We start from the raw sequence: 23,544 nt of genomic DNA, 5'->3' as shown, positions 1-23,544 counted from the left end.
GGATCGTTGGGGGAGTTCATTGCGGGGCACCTGAACGAGGCGGCGCTGCAGACACTCAGTTCTAACATGGCCCTCCTGGCCGCAGCCCGAGCAGGTCCTCGGTTGTCCATCATATATAACAATTGCGCGGCAGCCACCAACGAAAACATACGATGGAACGTGCTTCTTAAGTTCTATGGGCACTTGTCGTACCCCGTTAAGGACAGGATACGTTTCGAATGTGTTCCATTTCTCCTCTGTGTGGCTCAGAACTGTGCCGTATGGCCGCAGCGCATCAACGACTAGGTTGGCAGGGACTTCGAACGGTAGTTCAAAGATGCGCACGGTACGCACCCCCAGACCAGCATGGTCAACTCCTACCACGCTCACGTTACCGTCTGCGTGACAGAAGCGAAAGCCGTTTGCAGATCGTTGGAGTAATCTGTCGCAGGCCGCTTCGTCAATCAGTTTGAGGTACACTGTGCTGGTTACAATAGACAGATGAATTCCTATCAGTTCTTGTGGTTCGATGTGCATGATGTCTCGTAGAAACCGTTCAATTTCATGGGCCTTCGGTCTCGTGTACGATGCGTTGAACGTTAGTTTGATTGTAGCTTTTCGATATGAGAACGCCATGTCGGGTCGGTACAGGTACTATACGGCAAGACAACGACGCGACCGCGCGCTAGCGGGTAAACAACAACACCTGCGGAGCACTGCCCGGCGCGCCGAGCCCGTCCGCACGGTAACACGGCTGAAAGCCGACTGTTTGTAAATGCTTGATCTGAAAATTATGTGGAAGAGATGGTTCGGAACCCTATCCATTATGGAAATATACTGAACATGTCGATAGAAAAGATACTCAACCTCTTTTAGGTCGTTTACTAACAGACTAGGGTCAGTGATCGCTATGGAGTCGTAGCAGTAGTAGTAATCAAGATACAAAGGGCATTATGTATATCAACATACACGTATCTAACGAAATAAAAATATGTGGGATTTACTTCGTTTTATGATTTATACAAAATAAATCAAAATGTGAAGATGTGCTTTTCTCGCTCGTTGATATCGAGCTGAATGCCCCCAAATGTAACGGAAGTCATGGTGAAGAAGCCACGACTTTGAAATCTGCTTACCTCACTTCCTCGGTTTTGCCAAGAACAGCCAAAGTGGCTACCGCAAAATGAGAAACCCAATCAGCGAAACCTGTAGGGTTTACCTTCAGCAATATTATTTCCATCAATTTCATTTAAGTCAGTTAAAATTGCATATGCATTTCTTGATGACTATCAGTCGAAATTAACAACGTAGATCTGCTTCTTAAGTAGGGCTATCTTACGTACCTGTTTCTACAAAATAGTAACAGGTTGTTAATCTTGGTGTGACGTAACAGGAAAACTTCTGGAAAGTCAGGAAAAGTGTTATTTGCCTGACAAACTTGAAAACTAAAAGATATAATCGGTGAAAATAATTTTTTTGGGATTCACGTGACTGTTGTTTTATGATCTATAGTGGTTAGTGCTGAGGAGATATTGTTATCAAATGAGGTCATTATGTTTTATTTTAATGTACGCTGTAGGGCACAGCAATTCATAGACGCAACTGCCACGCAACAATAGTTCTGTGTGTTAATAGAGAACACCAAATTCTGAAGTTCACTGTACGAATCAATAGTAATACATTGTTCCAAATAAAATAGATCAGGATTTATGCCGAATGAGCAGCGTGGGTATTAAAGACGTAGCATAGGCTCCGACAGTACAAAGATGGAGAAGATAGTCGATCGAGTAGTTTTCAATGAAACTATCGCAGCATTTGTATTAAATGAGTTAGGGAAACCACGGAGCCGGCCGAAGTGGCCGTGCGGTTAAAGGCGCTGCAGTCTGGAACCGCAAGACCGCTACGGTCGCAGGTTCGAATCCTGCCTCGGGCATGGATGTTTGTGATGTCCTTAGGTTAGTTAGGTTCAACTAGTTCTAGGTTCTAGGGGACTAATGACCTCAGCAGTTGAGTCCCATAGTGCTCAGAGCCATTTGAACCATGTGAAACCACGGAAGACATATATTGATGAGCAGAAACGACCACCTTATTAATAGCGTGCGATTCAATACGACATGGGTCTGACTAGTCCTTGGTACGTTTTCACACGTATGGGGCATCTGATATGTAGGCACAGGTCACGCAGTTGCCGCAAATTGCAGGTGAGTGGCTTGTAGATACGGAGCTGTTTCCCTATAGCGCCCCAGGTGTGTGCCATCGGCCTCAGATCAGGTTAATTTGATAGCCAATACATCAACATTAGTTCGGTATCACGCCCCTCAAATCACTATCATGACCCTGGCCTTGTGACACGGACAGTTATTCTGCTGGGGGATGCCATCACCATCGTGGAAGTCATCAAGTATTAAGGGCTGCAGGTGCATAATGTTCACGTAATCCAAAGTTGTCGTGGTTCTTTCGATTACTACCACAGGTCCCATGTAAGGCCAAGTGAATATCCTTCTAGCATAAAACGGCCCCCACCGGTCGGCGCGGGCCCGCATCTCGTGGTCGTGCGGTAGCGTTCTCACTTCCCACGCCCGGGTTCCCGGGTTCGATTCCCGGCGGGGTCAGGGATTTTCTCTGCCTCGTGATGGCTGGGTGTTGTGTGCTGACCATAGATGTTAAGTCCCATAGATGTTAAGTCCCATAGTGCTCAGAGCCATTTGAACCATTTGGTCTGCGCGGCGGTGCATCGCCAAATTTCTCAAACTAAAATTATTGGTCGTTATTTCATCAATGTTAGCCTAAATCGGCAAGGCACGTGTCAACTCTTACACGAAGTCTTCCTCGTCTTCTAACAGAGTGTCGCTAAGAATAAGAAAGGTTATGTGGTACCAAATGGTGGACGTCGAACACACAACGCCTTGCATGCACGAACCGAAGGTATCTTACCAGATGGACTGGTCGTAGAGGAACAGCTAGTTTGTCTGCTCGGCCTCCTGACTAAACTCGTCTGGTCTTTTTTCTTTAAAGATGAATAACAGACATTGTCTATCAAGATATTCAAAAAACTCCAGAGAACATGCAGAAAAATATCTTGCTTGCTTGTAATTCATTTCAGCAGGGAACACTGGAAACAGTATTGGATTCTTTCATCCAACGCGAGGACCTGTGCACCGTTGTCCACGGTCACCACACTGAGCACTTTTGAATGTTCTACCCGATGGATTACAGTGCTTGAAAATGGTATTAAGGTCCTCTATTTCTGTTATAATTAAGTCGAATTCTGTGTCTACGTGTGATACGTTTATGAGCACCACTTGAGGCAAAGAAGTGAATTAACAAATAGAAAAATATATAATAACTAATAAAGTTACAAGAAAGGCAATTATACTGCAGTGCAGTGTCTGAGACACTGTGTCAAGAGCCGCATTCAGTTAAGAATGCACTCGCAAACTGCGGTTATGCTTCCACATCAGCTGTAGAATATTTCGGAGCAAGTGAAAGTTTACGCCGGACTGGGTGTCCAGCTCAGATTTCTCGTTTGTCGCGAGGGGTCGCCTCAGCTACTTCGGCTCTCCGAGCAAGCTCCCAGGAGCGGTCCAAATCTCCATTTGTCATGGTATCTACTCTCCCTTGTGATCGCAGTATATTACTGTGATTCCAGCGTAGTGTCCGGCACTGTTTTCTCTCGCAATTGTCTTGCTATAGCACGAAATAGCGCAGTGCAGCGTCTGAGACACAGCTCTGACGATTGAAAGCCACATTCAAATAAGAATGAACTCGCAAACTGCGACTATGGTTCCACGCCAGCTGTATAACATTTCAGAATAAATGAAAATATGTGCGCAGATTTCCCAATTGTAGCGAGCAGTCGCCTTAACAACTACGGCTATCAGAGTGTGCTTCCAGGAGCCACCGAAATCTCCATTTGTTTTGGTGTCTCAGTCTGTGCGGGAATCACTGTAATACTGCATAGTACGAGCGCAATAGAAAGCAGGCACATGGACAAATGGAGATTTGGTCCACTACTGGAAGTGATCTCGGAAAGCCGAAGGTGTTACGGCAGTTGCTCGCTACAAGCCGGAAATCTGGGACCGAGTCCTGATCTATCACAAATTTTCATTTGCTCTGAATTATTCTACAGCTGATGGGGAATCATAATCGCAACTTGCGAGTTCATTTTTAAAGGGAATCATGCTGGTTAATGTAGCTAAACAACAATTTCCTGATTTTTTGTTTGTTTTGCTTTTGGGTAGGAAGTTATTTAAGGTGCTCTACATAAAAGGGATACCCTGTATTACCTTTATTCGTCACTTGTCTGCAACGTCACCAGGCGCCATTACAGCTTGCGGGGGGCAGAGCTTATAATATTACCGAGCGAGGTGGCACAGTGGTTAGCACACTAGACACGCATTCGGGAGGATGACGGTTCAAACCAGCACCCGACCATCCTGATTTAGGTTTTCGTTATTTTCCTAACTCCCTTCAGGCAAATGGCGGGACAGTTCCTTTGAGAGGGCACGGCCGACCTCCTTCCCCATCCTTCCCTAATCGATGGGGCCGACGACCTAGCTGTTTGGTTCCCTCCCCACAAATCAACCAATCAACAAATCAACAATGTTTTGGCTTATCGGGGAAATTAAAGATGGCCAAACGGGAACTGCAACCCCACTTCTCCCTATTCCGACCTTTTTTTTTTATTATCGAGTTGAGCCTCTATGATCTGCGTGGTTGTTCTTGTTCCAGCTTTGACTTCCTGCCAGTATCTTCTGAATTCACCAAGACGTCCCTGTTTATGCTCTTAGGATAATGGTCCTCTCCGTCTTTTGGACGTTGGTGCCATTTTAAAACCTTGGTAGTTGTTCAATACTCCTCTAAATTTGTTCTTGTCACGAATTTCTCTTTCTGAGATACCAATCTGCCTAAGATCTTTTTCACATTCTTCGAACCATCATGGCCTTGTTTTCTGAGATTGGATGAAACTCCATACTCTTTTAGTTAGTCGGTCACCGTCCATCCTCATGAGATGACCGTAAAATAACAATCGTCATTTCTTGATGGATGCTGTGATAGGTTCTGTCTTGCTGTACAAGTCCTCATTTTGTAAGTAGGCTGTTTAGGTTTTTGTATTGGTAACGCCACGTAGCGCTGTGTATGAAAATCACTGGCTGTGCTGTGTGCAGTCTGTGGATGGTTGGCATTGTTGTAATATTCGTAAGTAGGCTTTTTAGGTTTTTATATTGGTAACGCCACGTAGCGCTTTGAATGAAAATCACTGGCTGTGCTGTGTGCAGTCTGTGGCTGGTTGGCATTGTTGCAATATTCGCTATTGTAAGGTTGGGCAGTTGCATGTGAACAGCGCGTAGCGTTGCGCAGTTGGAGGTGAGCCGCCAGCAATGGTGGGTGTGGGAAGAGAGATGGCGGAGTTTTGAGAGCGGATGATCTGGACGTGTGTCCATCAGAGACAGTAAATTTGTAAGACTGGATGTCATGAACTGATATTATATACATATATATATATATATATATATATATATATATATATATATATATATATAATGACTTTTGAACACCATTAAGGTAAATATATGGTTTGTTCTCCATCGAAATCTTTCATTTGCTAACTATGCCTATCAGTAGTTAGAATCTTTTATTTAGCTGCCAGTATTGGCGCTCGCTGTATTGCAGTAGTTCGAGTAACGAAGATTTTTGTGAGGTAAGTGATTCATGTAAGGTATAGGTTATTGTTAGTCAGGGCCATTCTTTTGTAGAGATTATTGAAATTCAGATTGCGTTGCACTAAAAATATTGTGGGTCAGTTTTGTGTTGATCAGAATAAATAAAGAGCTAAATGTCTGAGTACGCTCAGTTTTGCTCAGCTGTTTGAAAATCAAATAATGTAAGATGTTTACCAGCACAGTCATTCACAAATTTTTCTAAGGGGACGTTTCAATTTGCTCTCATTCCCACATATTTATTTTAATGACTGCGTCACCTCCCTTTTGAGGCAGGAGACTTCCATTGCATTTCTGACACAAAGGTAACAAACAAAAGGTTCCGCTAAGAAGACTAAGGCTCATATTAGATGGGTTTCACGATCGTGAACTTTTATAATCATACTGCTGCTGCCTGGTGGTTGCTGATTACAATAAATGTGTGATGTCATTCTTAGTATGGTGCAACCAGAGCAGCTGCTAGAAATCTACTCTGTAGGAATCAGCATGGGTTTCGAAAAAGACGGTCGTGTGAAATCTAGCTCGCGCTATTCGTCCACGAGACTCAGAGGGCCATAGACACGGGTTCCCAGGTAGATGCCGTGTTTCTTGACTTCCGCAAGGCGTTCGATACAGTTCCCCACAGTCGTCTAATAAACAAAGTAAGAGCATATGGACTATCAGACCTATTGTGTGATTGGATTGAGGAGTTCCTAGATAACAGAACGCAGCATGTCAATGGAGAGAAGTCTTCCGAAGTAAGAGTGATTTCAGGTGTGCCACAGGGGAGTGTCATGGGACCGTTGCTGTTCACAATATACATAAATGACCTGGTGGATGACATCGGAAGTTCACTGAAGCTTTTTGCAGATGATGCTGTGGTGTTTCGAGAGGTTGTAACAATGGAAAATTGTACTGAAATGCAGGAGGATCTGCAGCGAATTGACGCATGGTGCAGGGACTGGTAATTGAATCTCAATGTATACAAGTGTGATGTGCTGCGAATACATAGAAAGATAGATCCCTTATCATTTAGCTACAAAATAGCAGGTCAGCAACTGGAAGCAGTTAATTCCATAAATTATCTGGGAGTACGCATTAGGAGTGATTTGAAATGGAATGATCATATAAAGTTGATCGTCGGTAAAGCAGATGCCAGACTGAGATTCATTGGAAGAATCCTAAGGAAATGCAATCCGAAATCAAAGGAAGTAGGTTACAGTACACTCGTTCGCCAACTGCTTGAATACTGCTCAGCGGTATGGGATCCGTACCAGATACGGTTGATAGAAGAGATAGAGAAGATCCATCTGAGAGCAGTGCGCTTCGTTACAGGATCATTTAGTAATCGCAAAAGCGTTACGGAGATGATAGATAAACTCCAGTGGAAGACACTGCAGGAGAGACGCTCAGTAGCTAGGTACGGCCTTTGTTAAAGTTTCGAGAACATACCTTCACCGAAGAGTCCAGCAGTATATTGCTCCCTCCTACGTATATCTCGCGAAGAGACCATGAGGATAAAATCAGAGAGATTAGAGCCCACACAGAAGCATACAGACAATCCTTCTTTCCACGAACAATACGAGACTGGAATAGAAGTGAGAACCGATAGAGGTGCTCAGGGTACCTTCCGCCACACACCGTCAGATGGCTTGCGGAGTATGGATGTAGATGTAGATGTAGAAGACATAAGAATGATTTGAGAGGTGTCGAATCACTGCACATGATGTTAAAATGTTCAAATGAGTGTGAAATCTTATGGGACTTAACTGCTAAGGTCATCAGTCCCTAAGCTTACACACTACTTAACCTAAAGTATCCTAAGGACAAACACACACACCCATGCCCGAGGGAGGACTCGAACCTCCCCTGGGACCAGCCGCACAGTCCATGACTGCAGCGCCCCAGACCGCTCGGCTAATACTGCGCGGCCCTGCTGTACACGATGTGGGTGGGACGTAGTTGATGTTATGGATTTGGGTTGCTTTTCCTGTTTTCAGTGTAGACAATAAACATATCTGTGTATAAACACATTTTACGAGGAACCATTCCTTTCATTATAAGTCCACAAAGCAAGAACTAATGCATCGTGGCTGAAAGAAAACGAAATAACATTACCGAACTGGCCGGCTCCTGAAACCCATGGAACATATTTTCCATGAAGTGGTGTCAGAAGCAAATAAATTCGCTCTAAATCCCATCTACAACTATTCACCAAACTTAGTGTAAGTTGGAAACGAATTCCACGTCTTCAGTTTGTGAGAAGTTAGTGGGAAGCCTTCACCCAAGATTTAATGCTGTAATATAAACAAGTGGAGATCGTAGACGATATTAGTTATCACGGCTGGCGTCCGTGGAATGAGCGGCCGAGTATGCGGAAATTTTGTGCGATGTCATAGGAACTACCATAAGTTTAGGAATTGATGGTATTAATTTGAGGCTCACATTTTGGCGTTAAACGAGCAAATGGCACGGAGAAGCGATAGCGCGGTGCCAGGCGCGTTTAACAAGAAGATTCCACATTAGTTGTGGTATCATTACTTATCCGGCGGCCTTATTCGCACTGGATGCGGGGAAGCAGAGGTGTGCAATGGATTTTGCTGCGGCTTTTCCAATCGGTAATTCCTTTGCATATATTTTACGCGTGGGTACGCATACTAATAGCTTCGATTCGCGGCGCGCTTTCTGTGGAATGAGAAGAACGTTGCAGCAGCCGTAACGAAAGCTAATTTGTAGCAACGGTCGCGGGCGGCGAGCCAACGCTCCGGCTGACATTGATCGCCACGGGCACGCGCCCGCCTCCTGCCTACGCCTCACCTCTTCTGCTCCCTTCTCACTATTTACAAGAGACTGCGAGAAGGTAGCTAACAGTCTGCACCCAACTTGCCGAGAGTTTATCTGGAGCCTTGGCCGCGCCAGCACAAACAGAGAGACAAATCTGGTTCTTCCGTGTATACACACGTCGGAAAGGATCGGAATCTATTCGGTCCTCAGATGGTAGAACTATCTCATAAAAGCAGTGTGTTACGGACTTGCATTCCGTTACCAATTTAAACGAAATTCGCAGAGAATAGCTTTGAGTTTTAACGAATTTGCAGTTCTTGACTAGACTGAGAAACTATTCTCTATGTTCGTATCACAGAATTAAACGATAGTGCAGTTCATTAAAGATACTGACGTAGAAGCAAAAAAATTCTTTATTTTACAAACCAGCACACACTAGTGTACCTTGAACAACACGAATTTAACATTAGCTCCTAATTTTTGGCGCATATTCCGTACATCCCTTTCACAGTAGACGTTACGACGCAAAAAGTTTAATTTGTGCACCAATTGTGTAGGTCAGATTAAAGTTTGTATTGGTTATTTATACTGGCTTTCACAGATCAGTGTCTGAACAAAATAGGATACAATAGCATTATACAGTGATGGAACTAATTTTTATTTACGATATTGTTTAACGTTAAGTTTTGTTTTTTAACGCGGTAATGTATGATGTCTGTCGTGTCTGATTACAGCTTAGGAAACGTTTAGAGTCGCCAAAGCTAATATGTTCGTGATAACGGCCACTATTCTCCTAACCCGGGTATCCAGAGCTACTGCCTTTAATTTAAGGACAGCATACAGACGCCACTGAATAGTTCTTGTATTAAACAAATTATCGTAAACACTAAAAGTCATATCGATGGGGTTGAGGGTTACTGTGAACAGCTGCTTGTAGTGAGAAGACCACTGCTACAAGGGGAATACTGAGATTAACATGGCTCTAGAGAGCTCTCTGATTGTTGTATCGACTCAGAGGACACAAAACACAAATCGATATATGGCTCGTCTTTGGCTACCGCCGTGTTAATACTTAAAATTCGTTGCACTTTGAGGTACATGTTATTTTAAAGTATCCATAAAAATACGAATAACCTGGAAATTATTAGAATCTTTTTCTCATGAAAATAATCTCAAAAGTTTTGTTGGCTGTACTTTCAAGCGCATAATATACGTTTAACATGTTTTGCACTAAGTTCTGCCTTAAAACGCCTTTTTCCGTGCAAATTAAAGACAGTCGCAATTCAAAATTAAGGCATCAACTGGGATAGTCTGGCTGAACAATAACTGGTCACAACAGTACACTATAGTCTTGGTTGATTTCATAGAAACTTCAAAAATGTTTTACATTCAACCAGTTATGTACATGAGTGTTTAACTAAACTAAACTACACAAACACGATAATAATTAACAGTTTATATCAGTTATAATACTGAAATATTTCGTATACTATAGTATATCGAACTCGGGCCTTAAATAGCACACAGATGAATGATAAGATCTTTGACAATATGAAAATATTCAGCCACTTGTTTAAAAGTGTTATTACAATAATTTAAAAATATTCAATTCGCAGGAGAAAAAAGATAACCAATTTCATAAGAATTGTATTTTCACGGAATAGCTGTTGGCGTAATGTCCTAGGAATTTCCATCTTTGCACAGGGGTTATCAAAATTTCAAGAAGCAAGTCTTTTTTGAAGACACTAAGGCGTTTAACGACAGCGGGCGCATAAAAGGATTGCGTTTATACTGTCGGGAGACTGAAGTTTAGTTTGAAACTGCAGCTATAGAAATCACATATCCCTCTGGCTCCACTCCACACCAATTCTTGATTCTATCGCTGTACGGAAAGCATATAAATTGTATTTGCCACCTTCTCGTACGACATCGTTTTACGAGGAAGCAATCGACAGTCTATGTAAGTACACTGATGACCACTAACATTGCAACGCTATGAAGGTAATTGGCAACGTGCAAAACAACCCCGAAGTGGAATTCTTGCTGGCCTGTGCAAATGATTAGCATTTCCGTTTGTTGTTTGTGGGAAGATCATGTTATATGTCGTTAAGGAGGAGTGATCTGTACCCAGCACGCGTCGGAATTGGACAGCGGCAGGAATTTGGCCTAGCGAGACAGATTTATTGTTCCACAATATCGTAGCTCGCGTCGGTAGGGGTTTCGCTACTGTCACGAGGATATGTACTCGATGGGTTCAGTGGGGGGGGGGGGGGGGGGGGGAGGGCATACTGAAAGCCATGCAGGTTTTCAACGGCTTCGCGTGACCTGCGTGCCTGATGTCCGTCGTGTTCCTCCCGGTGACTGTGCCCTATCTACAAGGTCCATGTGTCGCTATCTTTCGACAAGATAATGCAAGACCGCATGTTTCCCCTGCTATCGTGACCTACCTCGATACTGAGGTCCTTCGGCTGTTGGTCTGCCCAGCATTTTCTCCTCACTCAATGAAAACATTTGGTCATGGGTTACCGGCTCACAAGCCAATACAATTGACGAACTCTGGCTCAAAGTTGAAGCACAGGGTAATATATCAGTTATATCATATGACACATCCATCTCTGCCGTCCAAACTCAGTTTGACTGAATGCCCAGTCAGGTTAGAACCATTTTTGCTGCCGCAGGCTACAGCTCCCTGTACAATATTTTGAGCACCGTGTGCATCTATATCAGGAACAAATATAATGATTCTACTCATCGTACTTTATACGCACAATACTTAAAATTTAATTATTCACTGTCCTTTCTAGCATTTCAGTCGTTATTGCGAGCAACATATTTTATTTGCTTCGAAACCATCTTAGGTGTCTGCAGTCCTTCAACAGCACTGGCGTCATTCACAGCTTAAAATTGTTCTCACGAAACAGTGCTCCCACTCACGTAACTGTAACTGTACAAACTTCTTTTGTTCTTTATGTGAGCTACGTATCTACGTAGGAGAGTTGTGCTGCCCCGAAGCTTTATATAACTATGAGAAAGGCTATTTTCTGGATAGAGCGACAAGAATCGTATGTCAAGGTCAACTCTCTCCTCCCCCACAACCTAAAAGAAATCCAAAGTCTCCCCAAAAGTATACATTTTTGGTCCTGTGTTCTGGCATTTGATAATGAAATCACTCCTAGGAAAGATATAAAAAATTAGCCATACATCTGATGGCATAGCCGGGTGATGCGGAACAATTTGCAGCACAGTTCAAGACTTATACGGATTGTGTCAAGAAGTAAAGTTACAAGTAGCGCCCCAAAAAATCACAGTAACTTCGTTAAAACACAACACATTAAGAGACGCACTAATCCACTTATCAATACACTTATAAAAAGAAAAACAGTTTCTAGATAGATAGATATCTTTCTGAACGAGAGACTCAAATTCAGCACTCACATAAAGGTGGGTATGAGATAGAAAAATGATGCAAGAAGTAATAAGCTTAGCCAGGCGTGATTTTATGCAGCCAAAACAAACAATACGATGTTATGACTAGGCTATTGTAATTGCTATTGTCCATTATTGTGCAATTTTCTATGCTCACATGAAATTCCAGGACAAGCAGTAAGCGGAGTACAACAAGGAGTACTCCTCACCATTTGACGAACTTTTTGCATCGTATCTGTGGAGGTACTTCAAGTAATACTTGGAATATGTCCAGCTGATCTGTAAATAGGGCTGTAAGTAGCTATGTACTGGTTAAGGAAAACTGACTACTGCCAGGTTAAGAATCTCACTGAATCCCAGGCCACAGCCGAAGACCAAGTAAGAAACCAGGACCTCCTCCTCTCGCGGTAACGATGGCATGGCACGGAAGAAGGGGTACGAACCTACAACTTCTTACCAAACATCAAACCAAGAGTCCGATTGTGATATCTGAACCCACATACCTGCACCGAACCAAGAGAAGCGAGACAAACGAATGTGCCTGTGGAGACAACTGTACCGCACAGGGCGTATCCCTCTCCTTTTCATAATTAACTATTACATAAAACCATAGGTTAACTCCACACTTAGCCGCCGATGTCACAATTCCCAACACTTTATCACAACGGAACGTACTAAAGATGACGAATTTTAGAGAGATCTTCAATGCAGTGTAACTTATCTTCGCTGCATGTTTGTTTTTCGTGTTTTCAATTCCAAACTTCTGACGTTTAATGTTTTTCATGAGAGTTCAATGAGCGGTGTTTATTAGTTTGTGTAACGAAACATTGATATTCGTAGACGTGACGGGTCCTGTGCTGTGATAGGCTGATAGAACCAAACCAAGCAGACCCCATGTTGATTTAAGTATTTACGAAGCTAGCGTGCCGTCATTGATGGTTTTCGTATTTGTGGTTCAAATGGCTCTGAGCACTATGAGACTTAACTTCTGAGGTTATCAGTCCCCTAGAACTTAGAACTACTTAAACCTAACTAACCTAAGGACATCACACACATCCATGCCCGAGGCAGGATTGGAACCTGCAACCGTAGCGGTCGCGCGGTTCCAGACTGTAGCGCCTAGAACCGCTCGGCCACACCGGCAGGCTTCGTACTTATATTTGTGTGTTAAGGAAGTATGTAGCTTTAGTGATACGCCACTTTAAATATGTCCCCAAACGTGTAATTTTTAGTACGTTTTCTTGTGCTAAAGTATCTGAAAAAGTGACATCTGTGGCTAAGCATGCACGCGTACCCTAAAATTACGTAGATGCTCATGTCTGGATTCGCATCGTTTTTGTTCTTGATTGCTGGTTACACCGGAATTGAGCGCACCAAGTTCCTCCAATTTCTCGCTAATCTCATGTTCTAAAATTTGCCTAATAAACTGAACACTGAATTTACATCATTCTTTTTTCATGCTCGTGATATGCTATAGTTACTCGCAAGCAAGTAAAATTCAGAAGACCCCAGACACAATACTCTCACAAAAAGAAACTTGTTTGTAACACACATAACCCCCAAACACTATCAGTGAGCAAGGAAATTCTTAGAATATAAAGATAACAGGACAAACCTAGACCTGCTCGAGAAACACCCCTCGATATCAACAGTTCCAGAAACGTCGAGTATAATTATTTAAGTCCTCGTAGGGAGTATTTCAAATGCGTCTTGGTAATTTAAAGTCTGTAATCCATTACTGACAAATATATTTTAATATATATCTTTGGGGGCGTCTCCACCTTAGAGCTTTTAACCACGAGCCGTGGTTGTAATCGACTCTGAATATCACAAATGCCTCTGACATCCACTGCAACCAGGGAGCACACAGGAAAAGTATGCAGACAAAAATTGTTATCTTCACTGAAATGGACGAGTAATTGAAATTTCATCATAAAGTCCTGTGCGTACCTATGGACCTGGGTGTCACTGAGTTATTGTGAGGAATCTGTGAGGTAAACTCTGTCACTGTATACAGTTTGTGCGCAAATCTAGAAACCAGTAACAGTGGTTACTGGTGGATGTTAACGTACAACTTGTCTACAACTCGTCCCCCTAACACGTTAAATGTCAGTGTTGAAAGGGGGTTCGTCTTTGGTTCCCCCTTTCATAGATTAGAATTTATGGATTCCTTATGTCTTAAGTTTTGATGTTCACTTTCTAGTTGAGATTTTAGTGATACTTGGGAAAAGGGCACAATATAACGATTCTGTTTTATTTCGTTTGATCTTAGCAGCCCACTCCCTTGAATATTACTTCGACTGGAACGTCTGTCTGCGCAGTATGGATACGTGGGCGAGTGTAGCGAGGTAGATCAGTGAAGTCTCTTTGCTTCAGAGCGCAGCAATATCATTCTATTTCCACTCCATATATGTTCTCTAACATAGCGTGCAGCAAATCCGGAGCTTTCCCGCTTCTTTCGATTCACTCTATTGGCTAACCGAACGGCACCCTTCTCCCTCCATGGAAAAAACGAGACTCCGTTTCAAACGGACGCCTGGAGGCTAGATTTTTGAGTCACTCTTGTGCAGTTGTTATGGTGTGAGTGTACTTGTTCCTCTCGAACATGATTTATTCTACGTCAAGTTACTTTGTGTGGGCTAGGATGTCGGTAGAGGTGAAAGAATCGATGTTTTCATGTCGTTTTTAGTGAGGCTCGCATTTTCAGTCTAACAAAATTCGCGCACTACGTGTGAATTTGTAGCTATGTTTTGTCCTTAGTCCGTTACTGGTCACGATGGCTTCGCATGTTAGTCGCTGCTAAGTAGAGTCGCTCAGGTTTCGATGTGATTGCTTAATTCTAGTGTCTGGGTGGAGTGTTACTTTGTCCTGGTACGCGTTGTGAATGAATCTGTCCCTGTGTAGAGGATATTTGTGTATCATGAACGATGACTCGCAGTAATATTTTCTTGCATTGTAAATTACATTCATTGTCCTTTCATTTAACAGTCTTCATCGATCTTCCCTTATTCTATTCAACCGCAGCCTGTTGGTTTTTCGTTTCACATTACGCCTTCGGTAGTCTGGACCTATAGAACCTATAATTTGTGTGGCACTGACCGCAAGGCGGTTGCAGATCGGTGTTTTACGGTTAGAGATACAGTAATTCCAATAAGAGAGCACACACCTCGTTGAGTATAACGAATTCTTATATCCATGATTACCATTTTCTGCAAACCGATTTTGTAGGAACTAATGTCCCTTATTTCGCGGAGGCTATCTCTCTTTTCCTTACCTCTCCGTTGGTTTCCTCTTTAATTGGATAGTACTAATTAGACCAAGTGTAAAGAATACTTTTATGCATGATAATCGTCCTCTGGGTTATATTTCACTGAAATAGTTAGGTTTTGTCAGATGTGATGAACCTAGGTTTTCTCCTTCCTTTGCGTGATTGCTTATTCTGGATGATCCAGTCTTATTCCTTTTTGTCAACTTTCATAGAATCAAATCCCATGATTCTTGCTGATCAACTTAGTTAGATACAGAATTCATTGTGTAAGGGACGTTTGTGAAGTTATATTTGTTACGTAACGATTGCTTTAGATGTGAAGAGAGAATTCTATATAATAAGCAATCGATTGTTGGAAGTGATTCCTAGTTGATTCACATTTCACACGCTATCGATTCCTATTGATACTGCTATACGTGTCATGTGATCACTGAATTACATTCCCCAAGAGACCCCACCAATAGAAGGAACACCCGAGTAACATGTTGCCCCTCAGTAAGAGAAATCAATCCACAGAGGAATGCTTGCTACCATATGGTCGTAAATAATCCCAATCGTTCTATCCGTTGCGCTCCATTGTTGGAAGTGATTCCTAGTTGATTCACATTTCACACGCTATCGATTCCTATTGATACTGCTATACGTGTCATGTGATCACTGAATTACATTCCCCAAGAGACCCCACCAATAGAAGGAACACCCGAGTAACATGTTGCCCCTCAGTAAGAGAAATCAATCCACAGAGGAATGCTTGCTACCATATGGTCGTAAATAATCCCAATCGTTCTATCCGTTGCGCTCCATAATGTCTTTATTACCAGTTTAACTAGGGCTTAATCTGTTGATTTAATGTTATTTCGATTCGACCTCTGCAAGTATGGTGAACGACGATATTGACTGCGTATGAGCAACAGAATCACAGTATTTCATCACATTTGCGTAAGTAGTTTCGGCAATCAATCAAAATCCATTTAATATTGTGAAAGAGGAGGTTCTCTTAGCAGGGTAGTAGAATATTACATAAAGTAGAAACTGCCACTTTTCTATCTCCAGTGTGGGTTTAAGAAGATGTTAGTAGGTATGAATAGCTTGCTCCTCCACTAATATTAATGGTAATGTCTTCGGGAAGTATCGGACCTCTTTTAATGTGTCAGGCGAACATGCAGGTGGGGTAAGCAATTCTTCGCGTATGTCTTCCTTCAAACAAGGCTTGCGCTGTTACCGCCATGCAGACAAAATGGTAGCCATCACGTACAGTAGTCACATTTTGTAGTCCAGCGTTGGTCTGATCAATTGTATGACCGTCTTTTAACCACTAATCCCACATATTCATTATTTTCTCAGCGGTATGCCCTTTATAGAGAAAAATTTAATCAAACTACTAGCAGCGTAGACGACATTGCGTTAAGTGTCTTGTAAGTGCCGCGTGTAAGCTGCAGTTTCAAATTATCAGATGTTATGCTTAAGCAAGTCTGTGATAGACAACAGCATAGATCACAAATACAATGTTTAGAACTGGGGGTGATTTGTATATAGGGTATCATAGGTACAGGTATTGTGGGGTTCATTTCAGTGTGTTAGTTGCTCTTTCTCTGTGTCTAGCAGTCTTCCCAAAAACAAGTCATATTATTTACTACCTTATGTTTTCTGCAGGGTCGTAACTGCGTCTCGAAGTGGACTACGTCTGTCAGATAAGACTATCCGTTTTGGGTCTACGCGTCCACACTTGAAAACCTGGACTGTTGCTCATGGGAAATTGTTCGTTTATGCCACGCATACTTGCAGGTGCTAACCAACCTAAAATCACACTAGTCGTAATAACTATAATTGCAAGTCAGCAGCTGAAGTAAATACTGATGTAATGTTGTTCAGTATCAATTATCAGTAGAAATATCTGTACTTATAACCCTAGAACCATGCGTATATCTCTAAAGAAAAATGCGTAATAATGTTGTTTGTCGAAGAAAATTTCACTGAAGTAACGTCACCTTAGCAGGATGCCAATACCTTTAGTTACTTGAAAGGTGGAGGGGATGGTAAATCAACGAAGACCGACAAATATAGACGAGGAAGAAGCAGATGAGTAGAAACTCAAAAATCAATGCAGTCTGTAGAATAAAATAAGAAATAGCTGTTGAAAATTAACTATGTCAAGCGCATTAGAGAACAGCGCTAAAATAAATGTGGTTAACTGCTGCTGAGGATATGGAAAGGAAGAAATTGCTATATAAAATAGAACTCGGTACGGAAATTTCCATTTAAAAGGACCTACCTTGGATACAGGGTATTCTTTACTAGTCGGGAAAAAATGGACTGGGCCGCGCGGGATTAGCCGAGCGGTCTCAGGCGCTGCAGTCATGGACTGTGCGGCTGGTCCCGGCGGAGGTTCGAGTCCTCCCTCGGGCATGGGTGTGTGTGTTTGTCCTTAGGATGATTTAGGTTAAGTAGTGTGTAAGCTTAGGGACTGATGACCTTAGCAGTTAAGTCCCACAAGATTTCACACACATTTGAATATGGCCATTATAAGATAAATGGAACAGCTGGTTGGAAGTTTCGCTTTCAGAATCTTAAGTAGAAGTAAGCGTCGCTGTCTTCAGCATCAATGTACTCTCCACAAATACTGACACTGATTCGCCAAAGCTTACTTATTTCTCTTTTTTTCATTCGATTATGTTATTTGACGTGTTATATACTTTGATATTTTGTGAACTTGTAAGAGATAATCTTAACAGAAAAGTGTTATGTAACTTCTTGCAGGCCACTACTCATTAATCCAGGAATTTTTCTTGGAATACTTTTCCGTAACTATTGTAGGATAGAATCAGCATTCTAAATTTTGATTTTTTCCATAGGTGCCTCACATGTATAGAAAATATGACTGAATAACACATTATCCAATGTAATTTCAAGGCTTCCTTGGGTAACAGTGTACAATAGTTGCTCTTAATAGTTTAGAGTTATTCTCTGTAGTCACACTGTCATATTATGTATAGCATATGACGAATCGTTTTTATTTGAATCACTGTTTCCTGAATCGAGTCAACGACGAGCTCATTAGGAACGGAGCACAAGTTCAAACAGTAAAAGGATGGGGAATGAAATCGGCAGTATCCTTTTCAATGAAATTAAGGGTGTATTCACCTTAATTGATTTAAGAAAATCCCGGAGAATCTAACTTTGGCTGGTATCGCGAAAGCGAATCCAGAGCTTAAATACTTCACCACCTTTCTCGGTAATTATGCATGAAACGACCGATTCCAGCAACAAGAAATAATGGTGCAACTGACCTGAGAAAATAAACAAATAGTACATACCAGCTCATATTTTTGTGTCTTTTCTGTTTATCTGTTTCTGTATGAATGAATCTCCAGGGATATTTTGCTTTGTAATTAGAAAATTCTTAGAAATTTGTATAAAAATGTGAGTTTTATGATCGCACCTCGTGGCAGATAAGTTGTATTACCTTCAGGCAGTACCTCCCTGGAAAACACGGTGTTTTTCTTTGTAGCTGAGAAGTTCAGAAGCAATAGGAAGAGTCACTCCCAAGAGCCTGAGGTGGATCTTAAAGTTCTACTTAATTCTCAACGTGTTCACGCTGCAGCCTCTGGGTCGCTCGAAAACAGTGAACTACGCGAAACGCGATTAACTGCTGATCGTGAGCACCATACCAAGTCTCAGGCTTCGCTAACATTTTCCGAACGCGGGACTTGCATGAAGTCTCAGAAAGTTCGTACAGGTGCTTCTCCTTGACGACAGGAATTGACTGCGGAACATTACAATAGTATGCACCAGAATCTTAATGTCTACGCTTGCAAAAAATTGGTCAGTTTGTTACATTCCTTGACTGTCCCCATGTTTCTATCGCACAAAATGAACTTCAGATGTCTACTTGACATTTTTTCACTGCATATTATGTGCTCATCAACGGTATGTAACAACTACCAATTATGGTAGAAGTAGTTAGTTAATTTATTCGTCCACAGGTCATTTACAATGTGACATTTACTGTGTCACATTAGCACAAAGATACAAACATTTAAAAAGTTAATTAGTTCACCCACTATCGTTATGTTATTACAGATAGATTTACCTGACAAAGAATTTTTGTATATACTTATTACACACACGTTAATCAATATCATCATTACATTCCGAAACATTTTTTATTCGTGTTGCTTTGATGGTCACTGTTTACACTACACCCACCCACCCACCCACCCACCCACCCACCCACACACACACACACACACACACACACACACACACCACTGACCGAACGTGACGTGAGTGACCACAGTCTGCATCTCCGAATTCTGCACATCCTCAACAACTCTTTTTTTTTTTTTTAAAAAAAAGAACTTGCAGTTCTCGACAAACGTCTGTTTTGCCAAGACAATTAATACCGTTCAAGGGCAGGCGCCGTATGTTACAAGTTCAGACCTCAGATTCTAATAATTCCCGTACCGACATGATCAATCTGGCTGTCTATCACGAAACTGAAATGGATAACGGATTCATCTAAGTCCTGTGATGTAATGCTGTAGAAGTGTCCACTATATTCATAAATCATGGATAGATTGCGACCACTCAGTCTATTCCTAATTCATTGCTTCAGGAAAAGGGCCCCTTTGTTCGTCATAACCTAAATTTTTACATAGTCGAATTTGATTCTTTTGTAAAACAAGAAATACTTTTCGGCACTACACAAGAATAGTTCAAATTGTCCGTCTCTTTCTATATCGATATTTTCGCTTGTATTTACTTCATCAGCTTTCTCATGTTCTTCAAGATTTTACAAATTGTCACCAGCTTCGCTAACATTTATTGGAAGTCAGATCCACCTCTATTTCAGAGGAACATTATGGCTTTCGTGGGAAATGGTTTCCAAGAACTAGTCCTGCACAGCCTAATATGAGAGCACTGCTCAGATTGTATTTCGACACTTCCTTTGAAATGCATTTTGAAGTAACTGAGCATCGCAGTCAATGTACAAGATCGAAATCTCTCTACGTACGTAATTTGTTTGCGACAGCAGGCTTACCAGTATGTTCCAAAATACCGCGCATAAAAATGCGATTTTCCGGTGCTCATGTCTTGGGTTGTATTGGTGATAAAAAGGTAGGGGCAAGTGTTTTGGATAGCCCTTGGACATGGGACCATTTGTATATTGAACAAAAGGATCGTCTTAGTGTCAGTGTCCTATGGTACTTGGTCAAAGTATGAAATTACAGACTTCCTCCTGCTCAGTCAAATGGAGCAAATCGATTGGTTCTTTCAGTATTTGATGTGGTTTACGGTGGGCTTGATGTGGCTTCTGGAGGCACCATCAGTCCATGGTCGGTTCCCCGGAAAATCCCCAAAAAAGGTTCCCACCTTCACCAGCGATCAAAACCCAGCAGACGATTCCAAGGTGGCTACGCACAGCAAATTTCTGATATTTTTACAATATATTCCTAAGATCCGGATCTCGTACAACGTTGAAAAGTTTGTTGATATCTTTATCCCTTTCCCAGATACAGAGTTTCAAATTTACCCTACTTGTACACGTAAAATACGCACGTGGAATGCAGTGTGAAGCGAAAACGTAGTTTATGAAGTGAATAACAAGGAGAAATATACTGTATAGTTCTCCATTATCATCAGAAGGGTTCTAGGTACTTCAGTTGTAGTAATGGAGCTCATGCAAAATTTATAAGCAAGTAAAATCCGGATTGAGTGTAAAATTAGTGTTGCGTTACTTCAATTTCACGTAAGTAAATGTATCAAAATATTACTTACACATCAAGTTCTTTTCATATGAGTGACATGCCTTGGTGTGGCAGGAAAAAGAAGGGAACCAGAGGAAAAACGCTCCTATCTGAGCACAAGAAAGGTGAATGTGCTTCTCTTTATTGAAAGACATTGACTGAGAAGTGGGGGTACCAGCTGCCTCAAGCTTCCTTCCTCAGCACCTATAAAAATTTTTGAAAAAATATTGGCATGCAAAGATACGAGAGAGAAGTGACAGTGACAACGGAAGAGAGGCGGAGAAGCACTAAATACTGGAAGATAGTAGGCAGATATTGTGGTACAGAAACAGTGAAGGAGACAATGGTAGTGTGAGAGAAGGAGAGAGACACAATGGCAGTGGAACATAGTAGACAGTGAGAGAACTGTGAGATATCGTCAGTGGGAGAGAAATAAAGGAAAGGAGAATGGGGAATTTGGTGAGAGCCAGTGATAATGAGAGACAAAGTGTGTGACAATGACAACTAAGACAGTGGGAAACTACGAGATGTACAGAAAAATGACATCTTTCAGTGAACAAAGCACCTCCCTAAGTTTCGATTCCAAATACGCACCATGGTGTATTTGAATTAGGGGCAGAGGTGTTACAATACACAGACAAACCTTTTGCTCCGTATTGTCACAGCTGATTAGTTTGCAACTGTAGATATTCAGCACAGATTTCCGAAGTCTGCTGCTGCTGCCTTTCCCGACAAATTCGCGTCAGTGACTCCAATAAACTGCAGACATAAATTGGCGTATCCCGCGTCAAAAATGGAAAACGGTGCTCATATTGAGCTCCTGTAACGTGAGTCAAAAGCTCTGTCCTTTGATCAGAATCTATATATTAAAAAACGAACAATGTTTAGTACGAAGGAGTGCTGAAAAGTAGTGCTTCCAAATTGTTTATGTGAAAGCTCATGAAGCTTTTTAAATAAAATCGTTCTCCATCTCTATTCTTCATGTCTACATATTCATTTATCAGCCTAGTCACCCTGGCGACGAAGACATTTCTCCCACCGAGAGACTAGTTTGTTAATACCATCACTGTAGAATGTCTGACTTTGTTGTCGGAGCTGCAACCGCACCTCTGCTTTCACCGCTTCATAACTATAAAAGTGAAGTTTTCGAAGGCGCACTTTAAGTTTTGGAAACAGATGGAAATTGGATGGGGCCAGTTGGGGGCTGTATGGGGGATGCTAGATGACAGTGCATCCAATGCGTCAGATTGTTGCAGTTGTCGTAGCTCTCGTGTGTGGTCTGGATAGTGTGCTCCACGTGTGGACGAACTTATCAGCCCGCCACCGTAGTTATTGTTCTGTCGTCTTCTAAAACCCGTGCGGTAATTACGAAAAACCCTATACTTTGATCTACTGAATCATATAGAAAATATTAAATCGCAGAAATTGTAATTTGATTCACAGGACAGTGGTGTAGGGCTTGTTTTGCTGGATGGGAATGATGTCACAAATCACCACAATAAAAGAAGCAGCGTCAGCTGAAGGTAGGTAGTAGTTTGGACAGTTCAGAAGAGTTTTGAGTTAGTTAGGCCAGTGATTGTGTTAGTAAATAATATGTTGGTAACAGTGACTAAGGCAGGTGCAAGATGTCTTTGTTTTTGTTCTGAATAATATTTTGAGTGTTCACTGTACAGGACATGGAGATTACGCACATTCGTGTTAGACAGTGTTATCAGCTCCTGACAGAGTTTGAAAGGGACCTCATTGTGGGATCCCATTTGGTCGGTTTGTTGAAATATGTAATACCCAGATTTGTGTGGTATTCAGATGTGACAGTGGCGCGATTTTGGACTGCATGGAAACATTAGGGCAGGGGTACCCGTTGTCAAGGATCTGCTCGACCACATCCGACCACCACAGGGCAGGATTGCTGTATTACGCACGAAGCACATCATAACCCATTCAAACCTGCGCCTTTCATTAGAGAACAAGTAATGGGTTCTCTGCAACACTTCGTGGATTCCACACTATTTGTCGGAGACCAGCTTGCAACAATGATCACTAAAATATTTCAAAAATGTAGTTACCTGTTACGATGGGCAAGTGGTCATCATCAGATCGACTGCAGATAAAAAAACCGGGTAAGTGCGAGTAGGACTCGATCTCTGAGGATTCCGCAGAAATTTATTTGGTGGTTGATGAAAGTTCATCACTGAACAAAATGTTCTCCCTGCAATAATGCCCTTGCCAATGGATCGTAAGGCATAAACTAATCAAGTATTGATTTCACAAGGGCCACTTGCATCTGGTTTTGAAGAACTCATAAATGAAATCACAACTGAGCATTTAGTGCAAATTAAATCCAAAGCAACTGCTAGGCCTTTTCTCCCACAGGAACTATCACAAATTTTCACACACTGTGACTCACCACACTGTCTACATTGCACAAATTTAGAAATTATATCTGATAATATTCTCAGATTTATAATAATGTTACTGAACCCCTTGTCACTTACAGTAAATTCGTTGTAACTCTCTTGAAATTGTGAGAGATTATTTGTTGATGCACTTGTTGAAGAATTACAATTAGAAACATCGTTGAGATGCGACATAACCTCTTGTACAGAAAGCTTTCTAAACTTATTTCTTCTAAATTGTCTTT

Source organism: Schistocerca americana, chromosome X (genome assembly GCF_021461395.2).
Source record: "Schistocerca americana isolate TAMUIC-IGC-003095 chromosome X, iqSchAmer2.1, whole genome shotgun sequence".
Taxonomy (NCBI): domain Eukaryota; kingdom Metazoa; phylum Arthropoda; class Insecta; order Orthoptera; family Acrididae; genus Schistocerca; species Schistocerca americana.
This window is presented reverse-complemented; position numbering follows the sequence as displayed.